At 42.1% G+C, this 21,265-nt stretch overlaps 1 protein-coding gene across 4 annotated transcripts in view; it reads left to right on the forward strand.

Annotated features, from left to right (window-relative positions):
* The window catches only part of PCDH9 (protocadherin 9), a 991,969-nt gene that overhangs the window by 474,734 nt on the left and 495,970 nt on the right, over positions 1 to 21,265 (forward strand). The window lies entirely within an intron of this gene.

Below are 21,265 nucleotides of genomic sequence, written 5' to 3' on the forward strand. Positions count from 1 at the left end.
TCCCCTTGTTTTATTGGTGGCTGCCTGGGAGAAGAGACGAACGCCCACCTGGCTACAACCTCCCTTCAGGTAGTTGTAGACAGCAATTAGGTCACTCCTGAGCCTCCTCTTCTCCAGGCTAAACACCCCCAGCACAGCCTCTCCTCACAGGGCTGTGCTCCAGGACTCTCACCAGCTTTGTCACCCTTCTCTGGACACATTCAAGCACCTCAACATCTCTCTTGAATTGAGGAGCCCAGAACAGGACACAGTAATCAAGGTGTGCCTTTTCATGCTCTGTCTTGGTTTACTGTAATGAATCTTTAAGCATTTAGAAAAAAATGCAAAGTCCTGTAGAATTTAACCATAACATTGCAATGGACTGTAGTGTGATCTTTGTACACCAGGGAGTTAAGAGAGCAGTGTAATGGGACAAGGCTCCAAAACCAGCCAGTTTCGAGCTTCAAAATGACTCATGAGCAGATTGAAGGAGTTTGTTAATAACACACATTGCCAGTTGTTAGCATTTAATCACTACCAATCATCCATAACAAGTTTATCTTAAATTAGCTGCAAATGTACAATGCCACTTAAGCGATTCCATTTTAGTTCACACTGATAGCTATAATCCATCAATCCAGAGAACAGGTTTGAGAGGGAAAGCCAGTACAAAGTCTGGGCCTTCTTTCCTTTCTGTCTTTCCCCACAAAGCACCACTGATGCTTTGTGCTCCTCTGTCTCCTCCTCAAAAGAAAACTGGATGATCTCAGCTCTTCTTGACATGTATTTTTGGGATAAGGGTTTGTTCTGGTTTTGCATATTCTGCAGGATTATTCTGGTTCCAGCAGACACCCTGCTTGCCTGCACTGCAGGATTATTTTGGTATTACCAGACATTGTTCTTGCCTACTCTGCATCCTTGCTTCTTATCTTGCAGAGTGTAATACTTGCACATTTTTTATGCACCCTGTTTGTGGCACTATATCACAACTCCAGCTGCTCCTTTGCAATTAAGGCAAGATGTTATTAATGTTTTTACAACATTAAAATAAGTTTATATGTTGTACCTGGTTATACTATTTTAGTATGCTTATGTCTGTGTTCCAGGCAAGTAAGTTCTGGTTTTCTTCTTTAGTAGACATCTAATTAGTTCATGCAACAGGCGTTATTTTTGGCTACAGTATAATCAAATTGTGATTTGGAGGCAAGAATATTTTGACATAGGTTGAAACTTACTCCCATACATACATCAAATTAAGGTTAAAGCTCTAGCATAGTTCTAATTAAACTCAATTTGTATTAAAAATGAGTGTCTTATAAAAACTTTATAAGGACCCAGGTGGTCTATGTTGAAGACACAGACTAAACTGCTTCTACAGGAGAATGCTTAAATATTAATATTCTGATAACTTAGTTGGGTATGAACTTTTTTTTTCACTATGTTAGAGCGTGGAGCCTAGAGGGCAGTCACAGAGTTTAAAACAAGACCCTTTTTCCCTGAACAACAATACAACAATATGAGAGTCTGTTTTGGTCACAATGGCATCCTGGCCTGCATCAGGAACAGTGTGGCCAGTAGGACAAGGGAGGTTATTCTTCCCCTGCACTCAGCACTGGGCAGGCCACACCTTGAGTACTGTGTCCAGTTCTGGGCTCCTCAATTCAAGAGAGATGTTGAGGTGCTGGAGCATGTCCAGAGAAGGGCAACATAGCTGGTGAAGGGCCTGGAACACAAACCCTATGAGGAGAGGCTGAGGGAGCTGGGGGTGTTTAGCCTGGAGAAGAGGAGGCTCAGGGGTGATCTTATTACTGTCTACAACTACCTGAAGGGAGGCTGTAGCCAGGTGGGGGGTGGCCTCTTCTCCCAGGCAACCAGCGATGGAACAAGAGGACACAGTCTCAAGTTGTGCCAGGGTAGGTCTAGGCTGGATGTTAGGAGGAAGTTCTTGGCAGAGAGAGTGATTGGCATTGGAATGGGCTGCCCAGGGAGGTGGTGGAGGCACCGTCCCTGGAGGTCTTCAAGAAAAGAGTGGATGAGGCACTTGGTGCCATGGTCTAGTTGACTGGCTAGGGCTGGGTGATAGCTTGGACTGGATGATGTTGGAGGTCTCTTCCAACCTGGTTGATTCTATGATTCTGAGTAGGAGCAATTTTAACAATCACAAAGCTATTCTGAATAAAGTCATGGAATCAACCATTCATAATATTCCCAAGGGTAATTGGAAAAGAAAGAGATATTGACCTTCCTAATATGCCAAATGGCATGAGGCACGTGAAAGAACTATCTGCTTGAGAAGCACATTACAGGAGCCTTAGGATTCACATAGCTGAGTAAACAAAAATATTTATTATTCCTGCAGCATGCTTATACTATAGGGAAATAAAAATATCCTTTTGTTACAGAGGTCTGTCAAATATTGGAGAAATTACTTCTTTGGATTAAAGGCCAAAAAAAAATCTGTTTACTTCATTGAAACTGAGAATTTATGACAGATTATCAGCCCCATTTGTAAAGGAAATTTCAAAGGAAAATAACTTCTTGCTGTGATCCAGTGCTTTGTCCTTTTCTTAGACCAATGTAGTGAGATCATACATACCTTGGGCAAATAACCATACTCTGAAAGGTATAAACTAAAAAAACTGAAAGGCAATTGAAAGAATAATAGCAAAATGAGGAGCATTTGTCACATCTATCTAGATTTAGTGGCATAGATCTTTAGAAAAGGCGAATTCTTTTTCTGCCAAAGTAACTTCTGTTACAGGGAGAATAAAGTTGATTATTCTTACTGTGCTGTGAGTCTATCCAGAAAACAAGGTGCATTATCTAAAAAGTGCTTTCATCAGTAAAAATTACAGAGGAGGTGAGGACAATGATGTTTTAAACGTTGATGTTAGGAAATGTTTTCCAGCTTCCTTCAACTGGCAACAAATTAATTCAACTAATTTCAAGAATGCATATAATTATTTGTGTGAGATGTGACTTTTTGCACTAGCTTTTCCTGGAAAAACAAGGTTATGTTGGGTAGAAAGGATAGGTGAAATTACCAGTAACTCTTTCCAGTTCAGATTTAAGAGTTCACATTTGAGGACAGTGGCATCCTGGCCTGCATCAGGAATGATGTGGTCAGCGGGAGCAGGGAGGTCATTCTGCCCCTGTACTCTGCACTGGTTAGACCACACCTTGAGTACTGTGTTCAGTTCTGGGCCCCCCAGTTTAGGAGGGACATTGAGATGCTTGAGCGTGTCCAGAGAAGGGCGACGAGGCTGGTGAGAGGCCTTGAGCACAAGCCCTACGAGGAGAGGCTGAGGGAGCTGGGATTGTTTAGCCTGGAGAAGAGGAGGCTCAGGGGTGACCTTATTGCTGTCTACAACTACCTGAGGGGTGGTTGTGGCCAGGAGGAGGTTGCTCTCTTCTCTCAGGTGGCCAGTGCCAGAACGAGAGGACACAGCCTCAGGCTGCGCCAGGGGAGATTTAGGCTGGAGGTGAGGAGAAAGTTCTTCACTGAGAGAGTCATTGGACACTGGAATGGGCTGCCCGGGGAGGTGGTGGAGTCGCCGTCCCTGGAGCTGTTCAAGGCAGGATTGGACGTGGCACTTGGTGCCATGGTCTAGCCTTGAGCTCTGTGGTAAAGGGTTGGACTTGATGATCTGTGAGGTCTCTTCCAACCTTGGTGATACTGTGACTCACATTTTATATACTCTGCTTTAGTAGAACAATTTGATATCTACTTTGAAATGCATTTTCAGTTAATATTTGTGTGAAAAGCGGCGGAGTGCTGAGAATGCTGAACGCTCTTTGGCTGAAACACTGAGCACACACCACAGCCATTCCTGCTGTGTTGGAGACCAGCTGGGAAAACGATATGTACTCTGAAGTTAAAATAGTCAGAACAGGTCCCCTACTTGCTAACAGCTGAGTGCTGTAGTCAAATACAGCTATTGCAGCGCGATTCTATTGATTTTTACTGGACAAAACTGGTGCTTTTATCAAATAGTTTTGTGGCTACTCAGCAGTCTGTGTCAAGCCATAGGCAAAGATTTTCAGGAGGTTCCTGGCATCCAGTGAGACAGGGAAAGCTGGTTATTACACCAGGCAAATCGCTCAAATCACTTAGCAGCATGCCTGCCTCCCTCCCATGGAAAGCACATTCACATTATTCGGATTATGCTGGAAGCCAGCGCAGCAGAAAGATTAGGCCTTACAATTTTCCAGGTAGTGTTTAAAATCTTTTCCCCAGCTGAAGGATATAGCTGACAGTTCACACTCCAGAGTCAAGTTAATCTGTAACATTATCCGCCCATTTTGCACTGAGCAGTCCCCAAAGCAGTTTGTAATATGCATATGAACCGAACCATTGTTGTGATCAAATTTTAAATACCCTTGTGAAATGGGGGGGGAGGGGGAAGCAAAGATAAAATAAAACCCTGCTGCTCTGGTACTGAAGATTGACAGCAAAAGGAAAAGTATTGCTTCATTGAGTACGTGGCTCTGGCTACAGTGGCTGCATTAAGTTGCTGGTGGGACTTCCAGTCCCTCCTCTAATGCATGGCTAATAGCTCACCATTAACTCTGTAGAGTAGAGAGAGGAACCTTTCCCATATCAGGAAATTATGAAGTAGTAGTGTTGAGAAATTAGAGTGCTAGTTACTGTAAATTTATTTGGGAAGAGGATACTTGGTTTAATACAGCTGATGAATGTGTCTGTGTGTGGTGTTTTGCTGTAGCAGCAGTGCAAGGCAATAGCAATGCATATTGCTTTTTCTGAATTTGGTGGCTTTTGAAATGATTTCTTGTGTTGAGGGTCAAACATCTGTTTTAAAGTGACAGGATAAACAGACTACAAGCAAACAATTGCATTATGGCAGAAGGTAGAAAACAACACATCCTTGTTCAGTTGTTTTGCTGGCATGAAATGAGTGTGACAGATTGGGTGTTACCTGCTCCCCCACTCTTATAAAATCACCCAGACTAGACCCAGCCAAGCTGAATATTAGAATGAAGCTTTCTACTTACAGCTTAGCACAATATACAAGCAGGTGTTTGCAATCTATACAGCTATGAACAGAAATAGACAAGTTAAAAAGAAATACAGAAACACAACAGCCCTCCCAGAAACCAGAGTCCCCAGGAGGGGCTCCCAAACACCTTTCCACCTCCTTTCCACCCCTCTACCTTATCCCAGACTTTGCCTTATGTTCAAGGTGAGTTTGGAGAATTGGACAGGGGGGGTTAGGAAGCAGAAGGATTAGTTACAGACAGGAGGTCAGGGAGAAAAGTGCAGGCAGCCAGAGCCAGAGAGCAACTCTGATATCTATATTTATGTTCTTGTTTTTATCCATCTCAGCAAGCTTCTGAGGGCAGTAGACATCAGCATTGTTTCCTTTTCACAGCCTATCATCTAATTCTTCTCACCAAAATATTCCAGCTAGCTTTAAACTAGCACAGTGAGTGACAGTGTAATTAATTATATCTATTTGTTTCATAGTAGTGAAATTCACTCCTGACTTTACTGTGTACTCAGAATTGATCCCGTTTGTAAAACTATATAATTCATTTTAATAACCTCAACAGCAGCAGTATGCTATGAGATTAGTAAAACCTGCTGTAGTTTATGACTATCTTGTTAAATTAAGGGACACATTCTGTTAGTGTGGTCTCCACAATATGGGTGAATTGAAGAAAAATAAAAGTAAATATAATTTCTGCTGTTACTGCTAAGAGTTTTGGTTTGTTCTCTGACTTCATAGCTTTTTTTATATTGTGGCTTCTAGTATGGCTTATTCTTGTGAAAAAGAAAGAAGAAAAAGAGCTTGGAGGGTCGGAGAGAGTGGGTTAGGAAGCAGGAGGATCAGTCGCACAGACGGCAGATTAGAGAGAGAGAAAAGTGCAGCCCAAAAGCCAGAGAGAGACTCTGTTATCTATGTCTGCGTTGTTGTTCTTATACATCTCAGCAAGCCCATGAGTGCAGTAGACATCAACATTGTTTCCTTTTCACAGCCTATAGTCTAAATCTTCTCACCAAAATATCCCAGCTAGGCTCCAGCTAGCACAAGTATTGAGATGATTTTGTAGAAAGGCCGCATGGGAAGTAAAAGGACATTCAGGTTTAGGTGATGTAAGCTGCTTCTGTCACCATGACATAACGTTAAAAGAAAAGCTCATGACTGTGGGACGAAGGATGCAAGCAATGATGTAGCTTCCTGTGAAGATTTGGGTGTTCCCTGCCCCCCACACTTTGGAAATCACCCAGACTAGACTCAGCCAGCTCTGGAATTATGAATGAAGCTTATATTTACAGCTAGCACAATATACAAGCAGATATTTACAGTATATACAGTTATAGACAGAAGTAGACAAGGTAAAAGGCAATACAGAAACACAACTCCCCTCCCAGAAACCTGAGTCCCCAGGAGGGGCTCTCAACCACCCCTGCACCTTCCCCCTACCTCTCTCAACCTTACCCCAGTCCCAAGGAAGAATGGAGTTTCAGCCAGAGGTTAGGAAGCAAAGTGGGTTAGCCCAAAATGGAGGGTGAGGTTAGAGAGGTGCAGCTCAGCCAACAGCCCCAGCGAGAGTGATGGCAAGAGAGAGTGGTTATCAAATGTTTTTATTTCTTGTTTCCAGTATTCTCAGAAAGGCTGTGAGCAAAGTAGACATCACCATTGTTTTCATTTCACAGCCTATGATCTAGTCCTTCTCACCAAAACATTCTAGCTAGCTTCAAACTAGCTCAACTTCTTCCTCCTACTACACATTCTTAGGCTTGGTGATATAAAACGTATGGTAAAGTAAGAAACATATATTGTGTCAGTTTATTTCTAGGTTCTAAATTAGAATGATGTAGATTATAAATTAGAATGATGCATGATGTGATTAATATGAATTGTGTTTTATTCCAAACACATATTTAGTTGATACAGGTAAAATTCGAGGGCACTACTGAGGTTTCTTAATCATCAGAAATTAGTATCAAAAAAAAAAGGTCACCTAATTGTGCAAAATCAGCAGCAAACCCATTAGTTTAGTAGTGCTATGGCACATGTCTTAATTGGTTTACTCAATTTATTGTGAAAGCATTTTTTTAATGTTAACATTTGTGTATTTTATCTTGAAATAAATGTAATTATGAATTCTGACACAGGTCTTATTTGCATAGCAATTGGTCACAAAGAGTAGTTCATTAATATTCAATGGTGTCAATTTGTGCAGAGCCTAGAGCGATTGTAAACTTCATTTTGCCTTTAGATGGAAATTTGTTGCAGTGCAAATATAACTGTGTATAATTGTATTAATCACTCCCAAAGAGTATTTGAGGTTGAAGCATATATTGTCCTTGTATTTTTGACCTGCAGTAGTGCAATCCGAAGTCATTATCATGAAAGAGAATTCGTTTTCTAGTATTCTTAATATCCTGCTCTACAAGTACAGTTAGAAGCAACAGGGTTGTTCTATGAAGATTTAGTTGGTTTTGTTATTTGTTGGTGGAGTTATGAATTCTGAGGATTTTCCTTTCTGTTTTCTGTTAAAAAATTGAGAAGAATCATAGAATTTATGCAGAGCTTTGTGCTGAATATTTTGTTCATAATATGTTCTTAGGAAGATCACAGGATCACAGGATGTTAGGGGTTGGAAGGGACCCAAGGAGATCATCGAGTCCAACTCTCTCCAATCTCTGATCTATCAGTACTATGAATAACAGAAATTATTAATATCCAAAACTCAAATTGTCTTTCATGCTAAAGACTCAGTTCTGTGATGAGCAGAGTACATAAATGTGCAAATGTTACACCATATAGACAGTAGATCAGCCAGGTTGGAAGAGACCTCCAAGAGCATCCAGTCCAGCCTATCACCCAGTCCTATCCATTCAACTAGACCATGGCACTAAGTGCCTCAGCCAGGCTTTTCTTGAACATCTCCAGGGATGGCAACTCCACGACCTCCCTGGGCAGCTCATTCCAATGGCAAATCACTCTCTCTGTGAAGAAGGGAGAGGGAGAAAGACACAAGGGAGATACTTTTGAAAGAGACATTTTACTTTTGAGCAAGACATTTTCAGATCAACTTTCTATAACTTTCTATTCTTTTGAGGTATTTTCTTGGACTGTGAATATAAAACTTTTTTTGTTTGTTTTAAACAGAGTGATTCTTCTTTATCCACCTATGCAGCTGAAAATTAAAGGCTGCAGGGAATATATATTAGAGTGGTAGTATGACCCTAGCTGGGGGCCAGTTGCCCACCAAAGCCACTTTATCTCTCCCCCTCTTAGATGGATAAGGAAGAGGGAAAATTTGACTAGAAGCAGTTTAACAGGGCAAAAGTGAAAACAAATTATGTGTGCAGAAGCAGGAGCAAACAAAAATACTGTTTTCTACTTCCCATTAACTGTTTTCTACTTCCCATTAGCAGATGATGTCCAGCTGCTTCCCAGGAAGCAGGGCTTCAGTTACACTTAGGGGATGCTCTGGAGGACAAATGCCATTAGTGAGTGCCCCCCCACTTCCTTCTTTCCCTTGGATTTTATATCTGAGCTGATGTCACGTGATATGGAGTGCCCCTTTGATAAGCTTGGGTCAGCTGCCCTGGCCATTTCCCCTTCCAAGACCTTGCTGATACTTCAACCTTCTGCTGGATGGGAATGTTGGTAAAGCAGAGCCTTGATGCTGTGCAAGCACTGCTCAGCAGTAGCCAAAACACTTAGAATTACAGAATCAACCAAGTTGGAAGAGACCACCAAGATCATCCAGTCCAACTTAGCACCCAGCCCTGGCCAATCAACTAGACCATGGCACTAAGTGCCTCAGCCAGGCTTTGCTTGAACACCTCCAGGGACAGCGACTCCACCACCTCCCTGGGCAGCCCATTCCAATGGCAAATCACTCTTGTGTGTTATCAACACCCTTCCAGCTACCAATACAAAAGATGCAGTGGGGAAAAGTAACTCCATCTCAGCCAAACCCAATACGATTAGGCTCAGATTAATGCATTCTGCACTTTCTGATAATATGGATTTGTTGACTTTTCATTGGTAGCAATTCAGTGGGAAATATACAATGTGAAGGAACAGCAACCTAATATACATCAAACAATACCCAAAAGGGTTCTTCTTCTTCTAATGAGCTATTAATGACTGTTATTCCATGATTATAAAACATGCGAAAAGACTGCTGACCATGCTGCAATTACATGTATTGAATCATAGAATCACAGCATCAACCAGGTTGGAAGAGACCTCCAAGGTCATCCAGTCCAACCTATCACCCAGCCCTATCCAGTCATCCAGACCATGACACTAAGTGCCCCATCCAGGCCTCGCTTGAACACCTCCAGGGACGGCAACTCCACCACCCCCCTGGGCAGCCCACCCCAATGCCAATCACTCTCTCTGGCAACAACTTCCTCCTAACATCCAGCCCACACCTCCCCTGGCACAACCAGAGACTGTGTTCCCCCCGCTCCACCGCTGCCTGCCTGGCAGAAGAGACCAACACCCACCTGGCTACAACCTTCCCTCAGGCAAATGCAGACAGCAATGAGGTCCCCCCCGAGCCTCCTCTTCTCCAGGCTAAACAACCCCAGCTCCCTCAGCCTCTCCTCATGCTTATTATGTGTTTATAAAGCATTTAAAAATAACACCAAACATTCTGCATATTGAAGGTGCATAGAGCTTTTCCACTCAGCTAATGTTGACCTTTCTCATGTATCTTATAAACTACTTCTGCTGTATTGGTTCTGGATTGTCAGGAGAAAATGGAAAATTAAGAGAGAGCAAAAGATACATACACTGCAAAAATGCCTGTATCGCCAAAAACAATTTGGGAGATCAGCAAGAAGGGATACTGGCAGTTCTCAGCAGTTCTTCCTGGAAGATTACTACCTGCTGAGAAGAAGAAAAGCTTGCATCACTGTAAGAGAACATCATGGAAGTAGGTCAAATGCCCCCAGGTGACTGACCAATATGGATATGTTAATACATAGATCTTGCTTATACATTTCCTTTCTGTTAAGGGTGTGAGTTGTTGAGGTTTTAGTTTGGTTGGTTTTGTCTGCTTGTTTGGTTTTGGTGGGTCTGGGTGGTTTTTTTTTTTTTTTTTTTTTTTTTTTTTTTTTTTTTTTTAGTTCATTTGGCTTTTTTTTTTTTTCAATTAAAATACCTGAATATAGTGGTCCTCTTACAGCTTGCCAGCCATCTGTCATTTAGCAGGTCTTTTGATTGGAGACTATTTCCAGTGTGTTGATCCCTGCTTGTTATTGAATCTGAGTGCTCTATTTCCTGACCTTTAGTAGTAAATACTGCGTACAATATTTTCACATCAAAGTATAACCTAAATGATGTGTCGTGTTAGAGCAGTGTGCTGGTTTGAAACTAGCTGGAATATATTGGTGAGAAGAATTAGATTATTTCTGAAAGAAAAGTTTACTTTAGTTTCTTATAGAGCAGTTCTGTAGTCAAACCTGATACCAAGTTCACTGAAAGAAGACTAGAGACTTGTGTTACAATGCTACCCTTGTCTGTCAGTTGTTTGGGTGGTTTTTTCCCCTTCATTTTAATCAAGAAGTCAGTTGTGCTAGTGTGAGCCTAACTGGGATATTTTAGTGAGAGGAAATAGATGATAGGCTGTGAAAAGGAAACATTGGTGATGTCTACTTCTCTCAGCTTGCTGAGATGTATAAAAACAAGAACATAAATATAGATAACAGAGCTGCTCTCTCGCTCTGGCTGCCTGCATTTTTCTCCCTGACCTGCTGTCTGTGTAACTATTCCTTCTGCTTTCTAACCCCCATGGCTGATCCTCCAAACTCACTTTGAATGTGAGGCAAAGTCTGGGATAAAGTAAAGGGGTGGAAAGGAAGTGGAAGGGTGGTTGGGAGCCCCTCCTGGGGACTCTGGTTTCTGGGAGGGCTGTTGTGTTTCTGTATTACTTTTTAACTTGTCTATTTCTGTTCATAGCTGTATAGATTGTGAACACCTGCTTGTATATTGTGCTAAGCTGTAAAGAGAAAGCTTCATTCTAATATTCAGCTTGGCTGAGTCTAGTCTGGGTGATTTCATAAGAGTGGGGAGGTAGGTAACACCCAAATCATTGCAAGCAATTAACTGCACTGCCAGGATAGGCAAACTAGAACTACTATTTTTGAAGCTGTAAAGAAATGTAATGATAGACTCAGAGCTTATTTTTATTGTGTAAAGATATCTTGCAAAGGTAAATTCACTCACTGAATTCTTACAAAATGCTGTTCATTCATAGTTTGGATAAATTTCAGCACTCCAGTCAGGATTAACAGGAGTAGCTAATTTAAAAAGACTGATCAAAAGAATGTAGTGTATTTTGATAGAATGAACACTGGAAGCAGTGATGGAATTTATGTATTTTAAGGTTTTTAATAGTCATGACCTATTTCCATGTGGGGAAAACAAAAACAATGACAAAAGCCACAAAAAAAAAAATTACAGCACACAAATAGAGGCAAAAAATGAGTTTTCAGGGCTGAAGTAAAATAGAATAAAATTAAGATTTCACTGTTATCTGGCTTATCACTTTTTTACTCTGTGTTCAAGATGGTAGAAATGCTGTTCTGAGCCATTATTTTGAACATGCTAAAGTTTATAGCATTTTTAAAATCTCAAATCTCATGTCGATTTAACACAGGAAAACTTTGATCATGCCTCATCATATCTTAAAATCAGCTCTTCAGGGGATCTGTTGTACAGATATAGCACTCAAATCTCTTTATCAATAAACAAGATTACATTAAATGTCAGCTAGGCTATGCTGATTTATTCTGGTAAGCTATCTGCACCACAGGACTTACCAGAAGAACTTCACTTTCGCATTTCTGTTGTCATTCAGGCTGGCGAATGCTCATTTCTGACCATTTGAACTGAATTTCACCTGCAGAAGACAGATCTACTTTTTACAGTTGACCTTTCACTTCTGTCCTAATATGCCTAAAAACAGCTCTTTTAACAACAGTCCTTAATTCAAACCTGTCACACTGTATATAAGTCATCCCACAAGCCTGAAACAAACAGTACAGCAAAAAAACAACCAACCAAACAAACAAAAAGGAACAGAATGGTGGACGAGAAGCTCAGCATGAGCCAGCAGTGTGCACTTGCAGCTCAGAGGGTCAAGCAGATCCTGGGCTGCATCAGGAGAAGTGTGGCCAGCAGGTGGAGGGAGGTGATTCTCCCTCTCTACTGTGCTCTGCTGAGACCCTACCAGTACTGCATCCAGTTCTGAAGCTTTTATTACAAGAAGGATGTGGAGATGCTGGAGCATGTCCAGAAAAGGGCCACTGGGTTGATCAGAGGGCTGGAGTAGCTCTGCTATGAGGACAGACTGAAAGAGTTGGGGCTGTTCAGTCTGGAGAAGAGGAGGCTCCCAGGTGACCTTCTTGTGGCCTTCCAGTATCTGAAGGAGGCCTACAGAAAAGCTGGGGAGGGACTTTTTAGGCTCTCAGGCAGTGACAGGACTAGGGGGAATGGAGCAATGCTGGAGGTGGGGAGATTCAGAGTGGATGTGAGGAGGAAGTTGTTCAGTATGAGCGGCAGTGAGAGCTTGGCATGGGTTGCCCATGGAGGTGGTTGAGGCCCCATTGCTAGAGGTGTTTAAGGCCAGGCTGGATGAGGCTCTTGCCAACCTGATCTAGGGTGTCCCTGCCCATGGCAGGGGGTTTGGAACTGGCTGATCCTTGTGGTCCCTTCCAACCTTGACTGATTCTGTGATTCTATGATTTGAAGAGGTACTCTGTGAAGTGTCACTCCAGAAGTTGTGTCATATTCTTGGAAGTCTCTTCCAACCTGGTTGATTCTATGATTCTATATTAACATTGTTTCATATGCGTATCATGAAGATCTTCTCCAGAGTCTTTTCCTATGCCATTTCCTTACCTGTACACTAACTGCATAATGTTTTCAAACAAGTCTATGCACTTGTCCTCTTTGCCTTTTCACAGCCAGAGAGTGTGACTGGTGAACAGTAGGTTTCCCTCATTTACTTCCCAAATGGGAGACAAGTTTGACTTGGCAATGCTGCCAACAGCTAAAGCAGGCTGGGGGCACAGCTTAACTGGCTGTTACTAATTGAAGAGAGAAGACTAATGGCTACATGTAATATTTCCACAGTAATGAAAGCACTGTGCTGACACTGCTGTGTGGCTCAGAGAAGAACTCAAATGTTTTACAGGGATGGCAAGGCAGTACCACTCAACTCCCTCCACCCACACAGCCTAAATGTCATAATGTAGTGAACAAGCACTTGGCTGAGGAATTTCAGGCTGCTGCTTTTCCAATTCAAAATGGGAAGAAAATTGGGCCTAGTGGAAAAACACTGGCCAGCTACAGCTGAATGCCAGGAGCAACGCTTAGCCGACATCTAAACGACAACAACAACAAAAAAGCATGTTCCCATGCAGTCCACAGTAATTACAGAGCTCTACTGATGCCAAAGGAACACAGTTGCTTAAATTACTTTTGAAGGTATTCCACATTGGTGACAGAGATGTGGTTTCACCAATAAGTGATTAATGGAGCAAATGTAGTGTGAAGAAGGCAGGAAGAGCTCACTCCAGTAAGTTCAGTGTACAAAGAAAACGCTGGGTAGTATCCACCATCTCCCATCAGAGAAATGAACAGGTTTCATTCAGAAAGTTGGAAGCAAGTCACTGCAAGATAGCACAGGGAGAGAACAGAGTTTTCACTTGAGATTCTTGGAGTGGTGCTATTAAATAGCTCTAGTCTACACTAAGATTTAATACAAAATATTATTCCTCAATAGTAAAGTATCCACTGGCTTAGAAGTGAATTTTGTCAACATGAGCATATTTACCTTTATTTCAAACTCTTGAACTGACTTGCCAGACAGGTATCTCTGCTGTGGAGAGATGTGGGACAGAAGTGCATCTGTCTACCTTCTTTATCAAAGGAAAGGAGGAGACTTTATCTGACACTTTATAGCTGCTCAGGGCAATCTCAGTGATCATTGTCCACCCTTACACATGTTTTATTCTAGGGAAAGTGATGAAGAGGATATTAAAGCATGAATGGTATATTATGATGCCTGTGATACCAAAAAAAAAAAGAGGAGGTTGTGTTATTCCAGGTAATTGGGGCAGGATTATACTTTTACATGTCTATGAGGAAGATGCTCAGCTAGGAGACAATTTGCATTTGTGATCTGTTCTCATTCTGTTCCTTTAGAACTGAAGCTTTACACAACCGAAACATTATCATTAGAAATGACAATGAGATTTTAGCATAGAAATGTATTTGCAGTGTTCATTTGGCCCTTCTTGGAGATCAGTCTGATGAAGTGCTACTTCCAGGCCAAGGACAGGTCATAGGTGATATAAATGCTTATTAATTTGTTAATACCTTCATATTATAAAAGGTATAAAACAATGTTGATGTGCCAAAGAATCACCAAGGTCATATTGTTTCTGGAAGAATATAGATATCAAATCCTACAAGGGTTCTTGCTTGGTATTATCTCTTCCATTTGGTCCTGCTGCAAGTCTTGAACCTGTCTCATATTTTGCATGTTTGAACATGCTTTAAATGCTAGTTTTAAGGAAAAGTGTTTTTCCTCCCTGCTATTTCAACTTAAAGGCCATTAGCTTATACATTTTTTTCACAGCAGTATTGAAATGTCACCCCTACATCAAAATCTATATGTCTTCTGACTTTGGTCCTGTGTGCCTGTAAAATATGCTTAGATGCACTGATACTTAAAAGGCATATAATGTGGTCTGTGGCATTATTTACTTCTCACAGAATCAGAGAATCACAGAATATTAGAGGTTGGAAGGGAGAAATTAAGTCCAGCCCTGCTGCCAAAGCAGGATCACCTAGGGTAGTCTGCACAGCAATGCATCCAGGCAGGTTTTGAAAGTCTCCATAGAAGAAGACTCCAGAGCCTCTCTGGGCAGCCTGTTCCAGTGCTCTGTCATCCTTACTGTAAAGAAGTTTCTCCTCGTGTTGAGGTGAAATCATGTTCAAGCTTTTACCTGTTGCTCCTTTTCTCATTGCTGCAGACCACTGAAAAGAGATTTGCCCCATCCACTTGGCACCCACCCCTCAGATATTTATAGACATTGATGAGATCTCCTCTCAGTCTTCTCTTCTCCAGACTAAACATCCCTAGAACTCTCAGTCTTATGTATTTACTTATTTTCATGAGCAGTAAGGATTAAGAAATTGTACTTTCATGGGGGGCAAAACCAACTGAAAAACATCCCAAACCCTCTTCAAATAACCCTGGTTTTCTTTGCTGATAGATTAAGCCTGAATTTTTGTACTGTACTTATTTATTATTAATTCCTTTGCCAAATTATCTGATTAAAAAATGTATCAATTAAATGTAATATAGTGATAATGATGATGTTACTCCTATCTTTTGACAGGAGTAAATTTCTTGTAGTGTAGACTTGGGCATGGTGGGAGGGCTGGTGTTTGTGTGCATACAGTTTTCCCTCAGTGTACAGTCTTGTACAGTGTACAACATGCAGACTTTTGCTTGACAATTATTTGCTTTAGCACTTTAAAGAAGTGGTAGGATGCTGCTGAGAAAAAAATTTTGCATGAGGGATAGTTACTGAATTCATGTAGGATGAGATGTTCCCAGAGTAAAGGAAAAAGGACACATAGAATGAGCCAAAAGTGGTGGAATACCCCTAGCTGTTCTTCAGTGTAGATCTCAACCTTAATACATTAAGATTGTTAGAGCCTCTGGAGGGTCTGAGTGATAGTGGTGACTGTTATCCTAAAAAACAGATGGTAAAGTGAGTGACACCTATAAATGTGCAGGCTGTGTTACTTCACTGACAAGATGCTAAGCCCTTCTGGCACTGAAGTAAAAAAGACAGGTGTTTTTGACACAAAAAAGTAGTATCAAAACTATGCCTCAAGCCATGTGGGGAGTTGGAGCCAATTTTTCAAGTAAAAGTAACTAAGAATCTAAATTGGGGTATACATGTAAAAGCACAACAGCTTCAGACCTTTCCGTCGATAGTTTTTTGACAAGTCCTAGTGGCTGTCTAATGCCTGTGGAATTAACTGATTGCCTTTCAAATAAAACTTTAATTTTCAAGGCTTGACTAGATGGTAGCTCTGCTCTGGAAGACGTGTGTAGCTCATTACCAAGTGAATGAAATGGCAAGCAGTATTTTTATGCTATAATACCCTTTAAGTTTGGTGGTAGAGTTCTTTAATTACCTTTATGGCTGCTTTAAATATGTTATGAAGTGAATCAAGTGTTCGCATGCCACGTATTTGAGCCAGCAGTGTGCCCAGGTGGCCAAGAGAGCCAGTGGCATCCTGGCCTGCATCAAGAATGGTGTGGTCAGCAGGAGCAGAGAGGTCATTCTGCCCCTGTACTCTGCACTGGTTAGACCACACCTTGAGTACTGTGTTCAGTTCTGGGCCCCCCAGTTTAGGAGGGACATTGAGATGCTTGAGCATGTCCAGAGAAGGGCGATGAGGCTGGTGAGAGACCTCGAGCACAGCCCTACGAGGAGAGGCTGAGGGAGCTGGGGTTGTTTAGCCTGGAGAAGAGGAGGCTCAGGGGTGACCTTATTGCTGTCTACAACTACCTGAGGGGTGGTTGTAGCCAGGAGGAGGTTGCTCTCTTCTCTCAGGCCAGCACCAGAATGAGAGGACACAGCCTCAAGCTACGCCAGGGGAAATTTAGGCTCGAGGTGAGGAGAAAGTTCTTCACTGAGAGAGTCATTGGACACTGGAATGGGCTGCCCGGGGAGGTGGTGGAGTCGCCATCCCTGGAGCTGTTCAAGGCAAGGTTGGACGTGGCACTTGGTGCCATGGTCCAGCCTTGAGCTCTGTGGTAAAGGGTTGGACTTGATGATCTGTGAGGTCTCTTCCAACCCTGATGATACTGTGATACTGTGATATAGTAACTGTAAGTCCAGAGGAGGGCCACAAAGATGCTCAGAGGGCTGGAGCACCGCTGCTATGAGGACAGGCTACAAGAGTTGGGGCTCTTCAGACTGGAGAAGAGAAGGATTTGAGGAGACCTTATAGTGGCCTTCCAATATCTGAATGGGGCCTACAGGAAGGCTGGGGAGGGTCTATTTACAAGGTCTTGTAATGACAGGATGAGAGGTAATGGGTTTAAACTGTAAGAGGAGAGATTTAGACTGGATGTTAGGAAGAAGTTCTTTCCAGGGAGGGTGGTGAGACACTGGAATGGGTTGCTTCCTCCCTGGAGGTGTTTAAGGCCAGGTTGGATAAGGCCTTGAGCAACCTGCTCTAGTCGGAGGGGTCCCTGCTATGGTGGGGGGTTGGAGCTGGATGATCCTTGGGTCCCTTCCAACCTAGACCATTCTATGATTTTATAATGTCAGGTTTAGAGATTCATGTGGCCAACAGGGAAACCACAATGGTGTGAAAAACAATGTAATGAGTATACTTACTTTAAAATCCATTATCATTTCAACAGATTGTTTAAAAAGATATGAAAGTTAATAGCCTTTAATCTACCTGCTTAGACGTGGCAGCGTTAAAAAAAGGCACAAACTAACAAGCAAGCAAAAAAAGCCCTCAAAACCCAATGAAAACTTCAGTAATCAAGTGCTACCAGATGGCAAAATCTCCAGTGTGATTCTTTCTCAGAGAAATTAGGTTTCTATCTTTTTTCTTTTTCTTTTTTTTTTTTCTCCTTTCAAATTTAAAACACCTATTTATGTTTGCAGATGAAAAGAAGCTGTTAATCAACAAAAGCTGCCTCGGATGTTCACCAAAATCAAATCCAGCATAACCCACTTTGAAAAAAATAGATAATTGTATCTATAATTAAATAATATACAATAAAACATAGAGTTAAAAAGATAATTAATATCTAATAAAACATGTAATAGAAAATAAAGGGAAATATTGTTGCCATGAAGTGAATTTGCCCTCAACAGTTAAAAACTTTCTTTGCATTTGTATGTCAAAGCTTTTATGTATGGAGTAGTCTGCTTCTGGGTTTCAACAAATTGTGTCCACTGGTGTATACTAAAGTAATCAGTGCCAGAATATCCTCTTCCACTCCCATCCTGTACTCAGCACTGGTCAGGCCACACCTTGAGTCCTGTGTCCAGTTCTGGGCCCCTCAATTCAAGAGAGATGTTGAGGTGCTGGAACATGTCCAGAGAAGGGCAACAAATCTGGTGAGAGGCCTGGAGCACAGCCCTGTGAGGAGAGGCTGAGGGAGCTGGGAGTGTTTAGCCTGGAGAAGAGGAGACTCAGGGCTAACCTCATTGCTGTCTACAACTACCTGAAGGGAGGCTGTAGCCAGGTGGAGTTAGTCTCTTCTGCCAGACAAGCAGCAACAGAACAAGGGGACACAGTCTCAGGTTGTGCCAGGGGAAGTGTAGGCTGGATGTTAGGAGGAAGTTGTTGCCAGAGAGAGTGATTGGCACTGTAATGGGCTGCCCAGGGAGGTGGTGGAGTCGCCGTCCCTGGAGGTGTTCAAGAGTAGACTGAGGCACTTGGTGCCATGGTCTAGTTGATTGGACTGGGCTGAGTGATAGATTGAACTGGATGATCTTGGAGGTCTCTTCCAACCTGTTTAATTTTATGATTCTATGATTCTTTCCTTCATTTAGTTATTGTAGTAATCTTTTTGATAATAAAATTTGTTTGATTTTGGATGGACAATTTATTATCACAGTTCTGGTGAAAGCTGTGTTGCTGATAGCATGGACACTCCAGCAATGTATTGTAGTACACTCATATATTGTACTATACTCATGTATTGTACTTTACTTAGAAAGTTAAACAAAAATATAGCTATTTCAGTGGTAGCTGTGGAATAACACATGCAGTGAACAATATCCTGGTGACCATTTGCACATGTTCTCATCTGAAGTCAATATGATATGAATATATATATAGATCCATTAGAACAATAGTATAGTTGTCTTCTGTTGAAATTCCTACTTCGGAGAAGGAACTCTATTCAAGACTTTTTGTTTGGTTGCTTGTTTGTCGATGTTGTTGTTGTTGTGTTTTGTTTGTGGGTTTTTTTGTTTGCTTGTTTTGGATAAAGTCCTTTGGATTAGGAACTGGAACCAGAGACTATCCTCTCCTAAGTCTGTGCTCATGCGGTTAGGCTCATTTGCTTAATTTTTATGACGCAAATATTGCATTCTTGATTTTATGAAAGATTTCCATAGGAAATACTGATACTGTGCCCAGGTGGTCAAGAGAGCCAATGGCATCCCGGCCTGCATCACGAACAGTGTGGCCAGTAGGACAAGGGAGGTTGTTCTTCCCCTGTACTCAGCACTGGTCAGGCCACACCTTGAGTACTGTGTCCAGTTCTGGGCCCCCCAATTCAAGAGAGATGTTGAGATACTGGAATATGTCCACAGAAGGGTGACAAAGCTGGTGAGGGTCCTGGAACACAAACCCTATGAGGAGAGGCTGAGGGAGCTGGGGGTGTTTAGCCTAGAGAAGAGGAGGCTCAGAGGTCACCTCATTGCTGTCTACAACTACCTGAAGGGAGGCTGTAGCCAGGTGGGGGGTGGCCTCTTCTCCCAGGCAAGCAGCAACAGAACAAGGGGACACAGTCTCAAGTTGTACCAGGGAAAGTATAGGCTGGATGTTAGGAAGAAGGTTTTGCCAGAGAGAGTGATTGGCGTTGGAATGGGCTGCCCGGGGAGGTGGTGGAGGCACCATCCCTGGAGGTGTTCAAAAAAGCCTGGATGAGGCACTTAGTGCCATGGTCTAGTTGACTGGATAGGGCTGGGGGGTAGGTTGGATTTGCTGATCTTGGAGGTCTCTTCCAACCTGGTTGATTCTATGATTCTAGCCAGGTGGTCAGGACATACTCCAGGGCTTCAGTATAAGCTGGGAGGACCATTTCGTACCGACATAATCGCTGTGCTATAGGTAGCCATCATATCCAACTCAGTTTTCTGAAAAACATTGAATTTTGATAGGGATGACTGTCATTTACTGCATCTAATCTCCTAAAATTCAAGTGAATGTGTATTCCAAGAAGTAGTTTTATTTTCACTGCCAGCAGAGTAAATATGGTGAAACTAATCTGCTTTTAGTACCATTGCTAATACAAGTAAATCTCTTTCCTGATTGTTTTTTTACACCTCTTCTTTACTATTTATGCATTTCTGTTGCCCACAATAATGTTGCCATTGTGCGTTTGAAGTACTATCCTTTAAGAAGGACATGGAACTGTTAGGTCCAGTCCAGAGGAGGCCACAAAGATGCTCACAGGGCTGCAGCAGCTCTGTTATGTGGACAGGCTATGAGACTTGGGGCTCTGCTGCCTGGAGAAGAGAAGAATCATAGAATCATAGAATCAACCAGGTTGGAAGTGACCCCCAAGATCATCCAGTCCAACCTAGCACCCAGCCCTAAGATTTCGAGAAAACCTTGTAGTAGCCTTCCAGCATCTGAAGGGGGCCTACAGGAAGGCTGGGGAGAGACTATTGACAAGGTCTTGTAATGACAGGACAAGGGGTAATGGTTGTAAACTGGCAGAGGGAAGATTTAAACTGGTTGTTAGGAAGAAATTCTTTCCAGTGATGGTGGTGAGACACTGGCACAGGTTGCCTAGGGAGGTTGTGGGTCACAGAATCACAGAATGTGATTGATGATAACATTCCATCATTTGTGCTGCACAACCTCCCTGGAGGTGTTCAAGGACAGGTTGGATGAGGCCTTGAGTGACCTGTTCTAACGGGAAGTGTCCCTGCCTATGGCAGGGGGTTGGAACTAGATGATCTTTGAGGTCCCTTCCAACCTAAACCATTCTATGATTCTATAACCATATATTAGCCAAACTCATCACAGAAGATATATATTTTAGTTTGGACTTTTTTGTTTTGTTTGCTTCTTTAAGGACTGCCTAACATATCAACACGTTGGCTAGATCACTGTCATTCTTGTAAGAGGTAGTTTATTTCTGTAATAGCTCCCCAACCAACAATTCTAAAATATGTAGTATTGCTCATGGAAAAGTAATTTTCATTTCATGTCTTACAATTTTTTCTTGCTATCAGCAACATGGAACATGGGACTTGTTCCTCAGCCACCCTCTCTTGCAAGACTGAGATGTGCATATGGATGTCTTTTGGATTAATGTCAAATCTGAAGTGTTCTGTGATGCTATCTTTCAGTAGTTGCAGACTTTCATCCATATTATCATTCATGGTATTCCAAGACTAACTAAAGAGAAATTCAGCTTTGCAAAATGTGAGTTTTTAATTTGACCTGAAAGAATAGTAGAATGCTTTTTCATCTGTCTTCTCTATTTCATC

This window comes from Pogoniulus pusillus, chromosome 3 (genome assembly GCF_015220805.1).
Source record: "Pogoniulus pusillus isolate bPogPus1 chromosome 3, bPogPus1.pri, whole genome shotgun sequence".
In the NCBI taxonomy this organism is placed as follows: domain Eukaryota; kingdom Metazoa; phylum Chordata; class Aves; order Piciformes; family Lybiidae; genus Pogoniulus; species Pogoniulus pusillus.